At 43.1% G+C, this 12,736-nt stretch overlaps 1 pseudogene; it reads right to left on the bottom strand.

Moving 5' to 3' along the window:
• Positions 1–12,736, bottom strand: part of LOC115158937 (probable ATP-dependent RNA helicase DDX59) — a 36,392-nt pseudogene that overhangs the window by 6,550 nt on the left and 17,106 nt on the right.

Consider the following 12,736-nt stretch of genomic DNA (forward strand, 5'->3'; position numbering starts at 1 on the left):
GGGCCCCCGTGTTGAGGATCAGCGTGGCGGATGTGTTGTTACTTACCCTTACCACCTGGGGACGGCCAGTCAGGAAGTCCAGGATCCAGTTGCAGAGAGAGGTGTTTAGTCCCAGGGTCCTTAGCTTAGTGATGAGCTTTGAGGGCACTATGGTGTTGAACGCTGAGCTGTATTCAATGAATAGCATTCTCACATAGGTGTTCCTTTTGTCCAGGTGGGAAAGGGCAGTGTGGAGTGCAATAGCGATTACATCATCTGTGGATCTGTTGGTACGGTATGCAAATTGGAGTGGGTCTAGGGTTTCTGGGATAATGGTGTTGATGTGAGCCATGACCAGCCTTTCAAATCACTTCATGGCTACGGACGTGAGTGCTATGGGTCGGTCGTCATTTATGCAGGTTACTTTAGCGTTCTTGGGCACAGGGACTATGGTGGTCTGCTTGAAACATGTTGGTATTACAGACTCAGACAGAGGGAGGTTGAAAATATCAGTGAAGACACTTGCCAGTTGGTCAGCGCATGCTCGGAGTACACGTCCTAGTAATCTGTCTAGCCCAGCGGCCATGTGAATGTTGACCTGTTTAAAGGTCTTACTTACATCGGCTGCGGAGAGCGTGATCACACAGTCATCCGGAACAGCTCATGTTCTCATGCATGTTTCAGTGTTACTTGCTTCGAAGCGAGCATAGAAGTTATTTAGCTCGTCTTGTAGGCTTGTGTCACTGCGCAGCTCTCGGCTGTGCTTCCCTTTGTAGTCTTTAATAGTTTGCAAGCTCTGCCACATACGACGAGTGTCGGAGCCGGTGTAGTACGATTCGATCTTAGTCCTGTATTGACGCTTTGCCGCCTGTTTGATGGTTCATCGGAGGGCATAGCGGGATTTCTTATAAGCTTCCGGGTTAGAGTCCCACTCCTTGAAAGCGGCAGCTCTAACCTTTAGCTCAGTGCGAGTTTTGCCTGTAATCCATGGCTTCTGGTTGGGGTATGTACATACAGTCACTGTGGGGACAACGTCCTCGATGCACTTATTGATAAAGCCAGTGACTGATGTGGTGTACTGCTCAATGCCATCGAATGAATCCCGGAACATATTCCAGTCTGTATTAGCAAAACAGTCCTGTAGTTTAGCATCTGCTTCATCTGACCACTTTTTTATAGACTGAGTCACTGGTGCTTTCTGCTTTCATTTTTGCTAGTCAGCAGGAATCAGGAGGATAGAGTTATGGTCAGATTTGCCAAATAGAGGGCGAGGAAGAGCTTTGTACGCGTCTCTGTGTGTGGAGTAAAGGTGGTCTAGAATTGTTTTCCCTCCGGTTGCACATTTAACGTGCTGATAGAAATTGGCTAAAACTGATTTAAGTTTCCCTGCATTAAAGTCCCCGGCCACTAGGAGTGCCACCTCTGGATGAGCGTTTTCCTGTTTGCTTATGGTGGAATACAGCTCATTGAGTGCAGTTTTAGTGCCAACCTAGGTCTGTGGTGGTATGTAGACAGCTACAAAAAATACAGGTGAAAACTGTCTTGGTAGATAGTGTGGTCTACAGCTTATCATGAGATACTCTACCTCAGGCGAGCAAAACCTTGAGAATTCCTTCGATATCGTGCACAAGCTATTGTTTACAAATATGCATAGGCCACCGCCCTGTGTCTTACCAGAGGCTGCTGTTCTGTCCTGCCGATAGAGTGTATAATCCGCCAAGTGTATGTTCTTAATGTCGTCGTTAAGCCATGCTTCAGTGAAACATAAGATATTACAGTTTTTAATGTCCTGTTGGTGGTATAAACGTGCTTTCAGTTCGTCCCATTTATTTTCCTGCGATTGAACGTTAGCTAGCAGAATGGAAGGCAAGGGCAGTTTAGCCACTCTTCGGCTGATCCTCACAAGGCATCCTGATCTCTTTCCGCGAAACCTACGTTTCCTCTTCCAGCGAATAACGGGGATCTGGGCCTGGTTGGGTGTCTGTAGTATATCCCTCGTGTCCGACTCATTGAAGAAGAACTCCTCGTCAAATTTGAGGTGAGTAGTCTTAGTTCTGATGTCCAGAAGCTCTTTTCGGTCATAAGAGACGGTAGCAACAACGAACAACGTGAAAAAACAAACAAAATAGCACGGTTGGTTAAGAGCCGATAAGATAGCAGCCCTCCCCTCAGGCGCCATCTCAGTCCTCACACAGCAGGAATGATAATTTTTCAGACTTAATAACACTCCATTCTGAGAGTGTCTGCTTTATGACACAAAACAGAAATTACTGACCAAACCGGAAACTTAAATTAACATTAAATAAAATCTACACCAGGGTTGGACACGTAATGGAAAACATTATAAATCATTTTGCAGACTGGCCCCTCCCCGTTTCAGTCTATTTTCTTCTGTGTAGTGACTAATGAACATGACCCAGTACAGTGAAGAAAAAACAAACAGTTTTCATATATACTGAACAAATATATAAACACAACATGCAACAATTTCAAAGACTTTATTGAGATACAGTTCATATAAATTGTTAATTTGAAATAAATTCATTAGGCCCTTACCCAGCTTAAAATTCTTCTTAAACTTCTGTGTTCTCCTGGGACCCAAGCTTAGGATAATATGCAACTATACGTAAATATTGGTACATTTCATTGCCCTTATACCTAAAACAAATGCAATATAGACAAAAACAAATAACAATGAAATTAAATATCCATATAAATATCTATTCATGTTTATTTTCCCCCATTAGAAACACTCATACATATCTGTCTAGGTTGGAACTGTTGCTGTTAAAATACAATACATATTTTTTATTCTGAACTGGAATAAACTGATTGATCACATCACACAGATGTAGACAAGAAAACACACACACACAGCTCTAATGAGAGGTATGTGGCTGGTTGAAGTTTTCAACAAGCATGTCTATTCTGGGCACAGTTTTTGACAGTGCAACATTGAGGTCAGGTTCAGCATTGAGACTGCTTCTGTACTTGTTTTTTAAGTATGTCAGAGTTAAGAATCCTGACTCGCGTAGATATGTGGTGCCAAACTGGATCAGAACATCTACTGCTTTCTCAGTCAGGCAGGAGGCCGCTTCCTGCTGTAGATGAGCAACCCAGAACTGTGTGAGTGTGTTTGCCTCAAAAAGCATCTTGCTTCAATAAGTTTATTCCAGTTCAGAATACAAATTATTACATGTATTTTAACAGCAACAGTTCCAACCTAGACTAGTTTTTGACAATAATTTCTACAGTATGAGGTACAGTAGGACTGATCATTTTTCATCTTCATCTGTACTGTTACTAAGGGTTGCACTATCAGTGCTAGCTAGCTTGCTTTGGCTAATGTTAGCAATTAGCTGTGTACAAGGCCTGGGGACCTCTCGAGTGTCTCACAGCGGTCTAAGGCACTGCGTCACTACAGATCCTGGTTCAATCCTAGGCTGTGTCGCAGCCGGCTGTGACCGGGAGACCCATGAGGCGGCGCACAATTGGCCCAGCGTCGTCCGGTTTAGGGGAGGGTTTAGCAGGCCGGGTTGTCCTTGTCCCATTGCACCCGGGAGACCCATGAGGCAGCGCACAATTGGCCCAGCGTCGTCCTGTTTAGGGGAGGGTTTTATAGGCCGGGTTGTCCTTGTCCCATTACACCCGGGAGACCCATGAGGCAGCGCACAATTGGCCCAGCGCAGTCCTGTTTAGGGGAGGTTTTTTGGGCCGGGTTGTCCTTCTCCCATCGTGCTCTAGCGACTCCTGTGGCGGGCCTGGCGCAATGCACACTGACATGGTCGCCAGGTGTACGGTGTTTCCTTCAACACATTGGTGCGGCTGGCTTCCGGGTTAAGCGAGCATTGTGTCAAGAAGCAGTGCAGTTTGGCGGGGTCGTGTTTCTTAGGATGCGCGGCTCTCGACCTTGCCTCTCCTGAGTCAGTACGGGAGTTGCAGCGATGAGACAAGACTGTAACTACCAATTGGATACCACGAAATTGGGGAGAAAAAAGGGGTTAATTAAAAAAATATATAATAATAATAATTGGGGAGAAAATGTTTTAAAAAGGCCAGGGGATTGTTTGAAAGAGAAACTCACATCTACTACTCCCTTATTTCTGCTTATTAACACCTGTTAAAAAAATGACAACAATGCTTTGCTAGCTGACTTACTTTTCCACTGTCGAAGCACAGTTTCCTGAAGCATTCTGCCCTGTTCTAAAAAAACTCCCTGGGTTTTCCATCATGCTGTGGATGTTTGGTCAGGATGTGTCGTTTTATTAATTTGTTAATTTTGAGGGACTTTTTTACTAAGCACTTCCCGCACAATACACATTGTGGGTGCTCCTGGTTATTTCTTAAAGTTTGTATGAAAGAGAGAGAAACTCATCGCTGTATGTGAGTTTCATGACAATTGAGCTCAATCAGAACTTGTGGCTAGCATGAGTCCATTTGATAACAGCGGTGACACATCTCCTTCGCATAGAGTTGATTTTGGCCTGTGGAATGTTGTCCCAATCCTCTTCAATAGCTGTGCAGAGTTGCTGGATATTGGCGGGAACTGGAGCACACTGCCGTACACTCTGTCATACACTTTGATCCAGAGCATCCCAAACATGCTCAATGGGTGACATTTCTGGTAAATATGCAGGCCATGGAAGAACTGGGACATTTTCAGCTTCCAGGAAATGTCTACAGGTCCTTGCGACATAGGGCCGTGCATTATCATGCTGAAACATGAGGTGATGGCGGCGGATAATTGGCACGATAATAGGCCTCAAGATCTTGTAATGGAATCTCTTCGGATTCAAATTGCCATCAATAAAATGCAATTGTGTTCATTGTCCGTAGCTTATGCCTGCCCATACCATAACCCCAACATGGGACACTGTTCACAATGTTGACATCAGCAAACCACTCGCCCACACAACGCCATACACGTGGTCTGTGGTTGTGAGGCTGGTTGTACGTTCTCCCAAATTAGCATCCAATTCTCTGGCAACAGCTGTGTTGGACATTCCTGCAGTCAGCATGCCAATTGCACACTCCCTCAACTTGAGACATCTGTGGCTTTGTTGTGTGACAAAACTGTACATTTTAGTGGCCTTGTATTAGCCCCAGCACAAGGTGCCCCTGTGTAATAAGCATGCTGTTTAATCAGCTTCTTGATATGCCACACCTCTCAGGTGGATGGATTATCTTGGCAAAGAAGAATAACTCCCTAACATGGATGTAAACAAATGCCAATCTGGCGGATGTTGGCGCAGGCCTGGTTCTTGTCCACAATAGCAATGCAGACCAGGTCCTGGGTCAATCGGCCGACCTCTGTGCCCTTGGGGATGGTGGCAGACGTCAACAGGGTCTGTTGCTCCTCTGGGACATGCTCCAGAACCTCCAGGACCTGCTGCTGGAAGCCCATCTTCAGCATGGTGTCAGCCTGCAAACTAAATACAAGAGTCATTATAATATCAGCCAAAATAATATTAAAGGCCCACTCCTTCTTAAAAAATAAAAAATAGTTATCATGATATACAGTACCAGTCAGAAGTTTGGACATCTACTCAATTCAAGGGTTTTTCTTTTCTTTTTACTATTTTCTACATTGTAGAATAACAGTGATGACATTAAAACTATGAAATAACACATATGAATTCATGTAGTAACCAAAAAAGTGTATATTTTATATTTGAGATTCTTCAAAGTAGCCACACTTTGTCTTGATGACAGCTTTGCACACTCTTGGCATTCTCTCAAACAGGTATTTGAAAATACCATGCATTTTGTCTTACCCAAATTCAGAACCAGCTTTAAATCATACAGATTATGTTGCATGATGTTAAATGCTCTTTGGGCATTTTCAAATGCTAAAGATAAACTACTACCACTTGAATAAAGAACAGTATCATCTGCATAAAAATGATCATCCACTGTTTCAATATGATTCCCAATGCTGTTGATATACAAAATGAACAACAGTGGGCCCAAAATAGAACCTTGTGGAAGACCTGAGCACAACTCTATGGACTCTGGTTTACAACCATCCGTCATTACACATTGTGTACGATTTGATAGGTAATTTATAAACCAATCTAGAGCATGACCAGTAATTAAACTATATTTTAACCTTTGCACTAACACAGCATGGTCAACGGTGTCAAATGCCTTTGACAAATCAATAAAGACAGACACACAATGTAACTTCTTGTCAAGAGCACAGTGGATGTCATTAAAAACCTTCAATGTTGCTGAAACAGTGCTGTGGCCAGACCTAAAACCTGATTGCATTCCATTTAAGATTATGTTTTCTTGGAAGTAGGCCTTCAGCTCCCTACTAACTAAGGACTCCAGTACCTTAGACAGTACAGACAATTTTGATATGGGTCGATAGTTGTCAAGTAGCGAAGGATCTCCACCTTTCAGGAGAGGCAGTACTAAAGCAGATTTCCATAACTTTGGGATTTCCTTAACATTAAGCGTGAGGTTAAAAATACATGTTAAGGGTGGAGCAATGATGTCTACAGCTAGGTGTAGGAAGCGGGGGTCTAGATCATCAGGGCCAGGGGATTTTTTTTCTATCAATTTCTTTCAGGGCTTTACACAATTCTGAAACAGAGAAGGATGAAAAGGAGAACCTGGGTGTCAGGTAAATTCATAGGGGGCTCAATTATACCTTTTGACCTTTTCAAATAAACTGCCTGCATATAGAAAATGCTGATTTAAGGCTTTCAGAATGGAGGTTCTCTCAGTTACAATCTGTGTGTCTACCAACAATTGTTTGGGAAGCTGTGTATGTTTTTTGCACTGCAAACCTTTCACTAATTGCCAAAATGTTGATGGATTATTTAAATTATCCGAAGTAGATTTCAGGTAGTGGTCTGCTTTCAATTTACGGATCCTAATTCAAAAGGCACTCACACATCTGAGCTATCTTTTTAGCAGGTGCATGGTAACAGTTTAATAAAATGAGAAAAAATAAGAAACCTGCACATCGCTCTTGATAGTATCACCACTCTCCAATAGGCTTTACGCATCGGCCTCACAGCCTTCGTCAGAGCTTTGAGGAAGGCCGTGAGGCTGATGCGTAAAGCTTATTGGAGAGTGGTGGTACTATCAAGAGCGGTGTGCGGGTTTCTTCTTATTTCTCAATTTACGGATCATAGCCACACCCATATTTTGAAGATGTTTAAAAGCCATCCAATCATCAACCGAACCAGACCCTCTTGCTTTAGCCCACTTCGCATTTCGTTCCCTTATGATTTTAGTAAGTTCCTCAGTAAACAAAGGGTTCCCTCTACCCTTAATCCTGAATTTTTTAAAGGGGCATGCCTATTGCATACATCCTGGAATGCGTTGTGGAAGGAAGAAAAGGCTAGTTCAACATCAGGGATTAATTCCATTCTATTCCATTCAATGCTAGATACATCATGTAAAAAACCTTGAATATGAAACCGCTTCCAGTTTCTTTTCGTAATGACACGTGGAGATTGCTTAGGAATTTTACCATCTCTCATACAGGCAATAGCACAGTGATCCCTTATGTCATTTGCAAAAATACCAGAAGCATTAAAATTATGAGGAGTATTGGTTAGACCAGTGGAAATCTGTCCTTTGGTCTGATGAGTCCAAATTTGAGATTTTTGGTTCCAACCGCTGTGTCTTTGTGAGACGCAGAGTAGGTGAACGGATGATCTCCGCATGTGTCATTCCCACTGTGATGCATGGAGGAGGAGGTGTGATGGTGAAAATATATTTTGATTTGTTTAACACTTTTTTGGTTACTACATGATTCCATATGTGTTATTTCATAGTTTTGAGGTCTTCCCTATTATTCTACAATGTAGAAAATAGTAAAATAAAGAAACCATTGAATGAGTAGGTGTGTCCAAAATTTTTGACTGGTATTGCATGCCTGAATGATGTTGGTATGAGGAATACCTATTTTTCTTCAGCTAAACAATGCTGATATAGTATTACTGGTACACAGTTTGGGAGTCAATGCAATTTCAATAGTTGAATTTATTAATTCAAATGCCTGCATATTCAGGATTTTAGGATTGCTCATTCAGCAAATCACCAGCAGAGAGAGTTGCCTTTGAATCCATTTTCCCATTCACTGTGTTGGTTGTGCTCATAACATTTATCGTAACTTCAATGCATATACTTGCATGTATAGGTCTAAAAAACAGCAAAAATGGCCACTTTCACCAAGATAAAAAAACTGTGTTACAAATGTAAAAAGCACATCCTTTCTCCCAATTGCTAGAACAATCTGAGATACACAAAATATTTTTGGGCCTTATTGGCATGGAATCACTCTCTACTTGTTTTCACAGATAAAGCATTATAAATTCAAGAGGTAAATGTACTTTGCATGTAGATTTAATCGAGATAATATTATCATGTTTTTACAGTACAAAGTTCAGCTTTTGCCTAAGTTTTTGAAAGGCTGTAGACTTCCTTTCTCATGGGTAGTAGCATACCGGTAGCCTATAATTTAAGATGGTAGCTAAGCCACAGAACATAAATAGGCCTGTGCTTATGAATTACTCATTACTGTTGCTTCAAGGGGGACAGAGTGAGGGAGTGGATCAAATTGAGTTAACAGCTGTGCCTTTGGATTTTCAAAGTTTAGCCTAGGTGCTTTTTCCAGAAGTTTTTTTTTCAGCCGGTTTGGCAAAGTTAGCGTGGGGGGGCTGGTAGTGGGCCCCCCAGAAGTTTCAATGTTTAGCCTAAGTGCTTTTTCCAGAAGTTTTTTTTTCAGCGGTTTGGCAAAGTTAGCGTGGGGGGGCTAGTAGTGGGCCTAGCTAATGACGTAGTCTCCGACCAAACGTTTTAGTTGGCCGCAGATACCACATTTTACCATTTTTTTTAAGAGCCCCTAAAAATCTACTTATCCCTTTGAAAAACGGCCTATGTGGCATTGATATGAGTCAAACATTTATTCTAGTGTCAAAAGTGACTAAAAAGTGTAAATACGATAATTTTGGTCACCTCAGTGCGTCACAAAGAGTATATGAAGATTTGGTTCGGATTACAATTATGTAAACAAATCATGCCCCTTTTTTCCAAGCTCCGCCCACTTCGCTTCCCTTCATTGAAATGGGGCTCCATTGTTTCATTTCCCCCAATGCGTTCAAAGGCCATTTAAGACTGAAAAGCCCTAGCTATACGGATTGACCAACTATGATTTGCATGCCTTGCCGATGGACCCTATCTTGCGGAATACGTGGTTGGAGTTCGTTGGTCCCAGTGGTGGTAAGTATACCGATAGCTAGACCATAGACTGCTGGTTATGTATCTGGTTAGGTATATTTTGATAATTATTATCATCATCATCATCGCTATCATTGCTCACCTTAGCTACCTAGCTAGCTACCTAATTAACTACCCAACTACCTAGCTAGCTACCTAACTACTTAACTACCCAGCTAGTTACCTAGCTAGCTACCCACCTAGCTAGATGGTTAATGTTAGCCTAACTCAATACAACTTTGATTTTGCTTGGAAACACAATAACATTTCAAAAGAAGGCTAATTAATTAGTCACAATTTTGTCACAATTGTGATGTCCCCAGATTGACTTTAGATGCAGTATAACTTTATCTAGCTAACTAAGATTGATGGAACCACCGTATTTTAGCTAGCTAACATTAGCATTGCAGCTATTTTTGATGAACTTTGCTAGTAACAGTAATGGCAATATTGCCATCTCGCTAAAGTAAATTTGACAACATCATAAAATGGTAAAGTTGTTTCCTACTAATTATTATTATTATCCAAGATGGCGTAGCAGTTCAGACGTCCTGTCGTGTCCCGTGTATATATATATATATTTACATATTTTTTCTTCACTTATCTTTTTACATTTTTTTATTCTAAATACTCAACCTCAAAGCACTCTCCTGCAACCCGCCTCATCAATTTAAAAAAAAAAGAAAGTATTATTTACCTCATCTGAATTCCACGACAGAAGCTAGCCAGAGGTTAGCCATTTTCACTGGCTAACGTTGAAGTTCAGCTAGCTACGGTTAGCTGTCCTCAGCTATCCATTAGCTCGAAAAGCTATCGCCAGTTTTTGTACAGCGCGACTCAGACCAGAGCATATCGGACCTATTCTCTCTCCTTTCCTCGATTTCTACCGCAGGCTCTGGACATTTACACCTGGATCTTGCAGCTAACTAGCTGCTACCTGAGTGACTATTGGCAACGTCGGTCTCGGAATTAACACACACTATTACGGAGCTAGCTAGCTAGCCAGCTGAAGAATTCCGTCAGCCACTCGTGGGCTACTCCTGAGCTAGCCAGCTGAAGTGTCTCCTGGGCTACAACTCACCTATCCTGACCCGTTTTACTGCCGATGCGGAGCCCCATTGGGTCTTCACGACTGGATCACCGACGTTATCTGCCCGAGGGAGTTGTCCAACTGGCCCCTCCGTCGCGACGTAACCTGATCGCCCATCTGCGGCCAGCTAATCGTTAGCTGTCTTTTCGGCTGCGATCTGAATAGGTCTGTCGGACACTTTTCTTGGGCCACTATAACTCACTATTTTGCCAACTTGGACAGGTCCCCCCTTCCACACGGAACCCCACTAACCCACAGACGGAAACGTACGAGGCGGCTAAAAACAGACCTCCCTCCCATCTTCCACCAGCTTGCTACCTATGGTCCGGCTAGCTGTCTGATTCTCACTGGACCCTCTGATCACTCGGCTAAGCATGCCTCTCCTTAATGTCAATATGCCTTGTCCATTGCTGTTCTGGTTAGTGTTTATTGGCTTATTTCACTGTAGAGTCTCTAGCCCTGCTCATTATACCTTATCCAACCTCTCAGTTCCTCCACCCACACATGCTATGACATCTTCTGGTTTCAATGATATTTCTAGAGACAATATCTCTCTCATAATCACTAAATGCCTAGGTTTACCTCCTCTGTACTCACATCCCACCATACCTTTGTCTGTACATTATACCTTGAAGCTATTTTATCGCCCCCAGATACCTGCTCCTTTTTCTCTCTATTCTGGACGTCACAAACGACCAATTCTTATAGCTTTTAGCCGTACCCTCATACTTATCCTTCTCTGCTCCGCTGGGGATGTAGAGGTGAATCCAGGCCCTTCAGTGCCTGGCTCCACACCTACTCCCCAGGCGCTCTCTTTTGATGACTTCTGTAACCGTAATAGCCTTGGTTTCATGCATGTTAACATTAGAAGCCTCCTCCCTAAGTTTGTTTTATTCACTGCTTTAGCACACTCTGCCAACCCGGATGTCCTAGCTGTGTCTGAATCTTGGCTTAGGAAGTCCACCAAAAACTGTGAAATCTTCATCCCTAACTACAACGTTTTCAGACAAGATAGAACGACCAAAGGGGGCGGTGTTGCAATCTACTGCAGAGATAGCTTGCAGAGTTCTGTCCTGCTATCCAGGTCTGTACCCAAACAATTTGAACTTCTACTTTTAAAAATCCACCTCTCCAAAAACAAGTCTCTCACCGTTGCCGCCTGCTATAGACCCCCCTCGGCCCCTAGCTGTGCTCTGGACACCATATGTGAACTGATTGCCCCCCATCTATCTTCAGAGCTCGTGCTACTAGGCGACCTAAACTGGGACATGCTTAACACCCCAGCCATTCTACAATCCAAGCTTGATGCCCTCAATCTCACACAAATTATTAATGAACCCACCAGGTACAACCCCAAAGCCACAAACACTGGCACCCTCATAGATATCATCCTAACCAATGTGCCCTCTAATTACACCTCTGCTGTTTTCAACCAAGATCTCAGCGATCACTGCCTCATTGCCTGCACCCGTAATGGGTCAGCGGTCAAACGACCTCCACTCATCACTGTCAAACGCTCCCTGAAACATTTCAACGAGCAAGCCTTTCTAATCGACCTGGCCCTGGTATCCTGGAAGGATATTGACCTCATCCCGTCAGTAGAGGATGCCTGGTTATTTTTTAAAAATGCCTTCCTCTCCATCTTAAATAAGCATGCCCCTTTCAAGAAATGTAGAACCAGGAACAGATATAGCCCTTGGTTCTCCCCAGACCTGACTGCCCTTAACCAACACAAAAATATCCTGTGGCGTTCTGCATTAGCATCGAACTGCCCCCGCGATATGCAACTTTTTAGGGAAGTTAGAAACCAATACACACAGGCAGTTAGAAACGCCAAGGCTAGCTTTTTCAAACAGAAATTTGCTTCGTGCAACTCCAACTCTAAAAAGTTCTGGGACATTGTAAAGTCCATGGAGAATAAGAACACCTCCTCCCAACTGCCCACTGCACTGAGGATAGGAAACTCTGTCACCACCGATAAGCCCACTATAATTGAGAATTTCAATAAGCATTTTTCTACGGCTGGCCATGCTTTCCACCTAACTACCCCTACTGCATTCAACAGCACTGCACCCCCCACAGCTACTCGCCCAAGCCTCCCCCATTTCTCCTTCTCCCAAATCCATTCAGCTGATGTTCTGAAAGAGCTGCAAAATCTGGACCCCTACAAATCAGCTGGGCTTGACAATCTGGACCCTTTCTTTCTAAAATTATCTGCCGAAATTATTGCAACCCCTATTACTAGCCTGTTCAACCTCTCTTTCGTGTCGTCTGAGATTCCCATAGATTGGAAAGCAGCTGCTGTCATCCCCCTCTTCAAAGGAGGTGACACTCTTGACCCAAGTTGCTACAGACCTATATCCATCCTACCCTGCCTTTCTAAGGTCTTCGAAAGCCAAGTCAACAAACAGATTACCAACTATTTTGAAT

The sequence above is a fragment of the Salmo trutta genome, chromosome 22 (assembly GCF_901001165.1).
Source record: "Salmo trutta chromosome 22, fSalTru1.1, whole genome shotgun sequence".
Taxonomy (NCBI): domain Eukaryota; kingdom Metazoa; phylum Chordata; class Actinopteri; order Salmoniformes; family Salmonidae; genus Salmo; species Salmo trutta.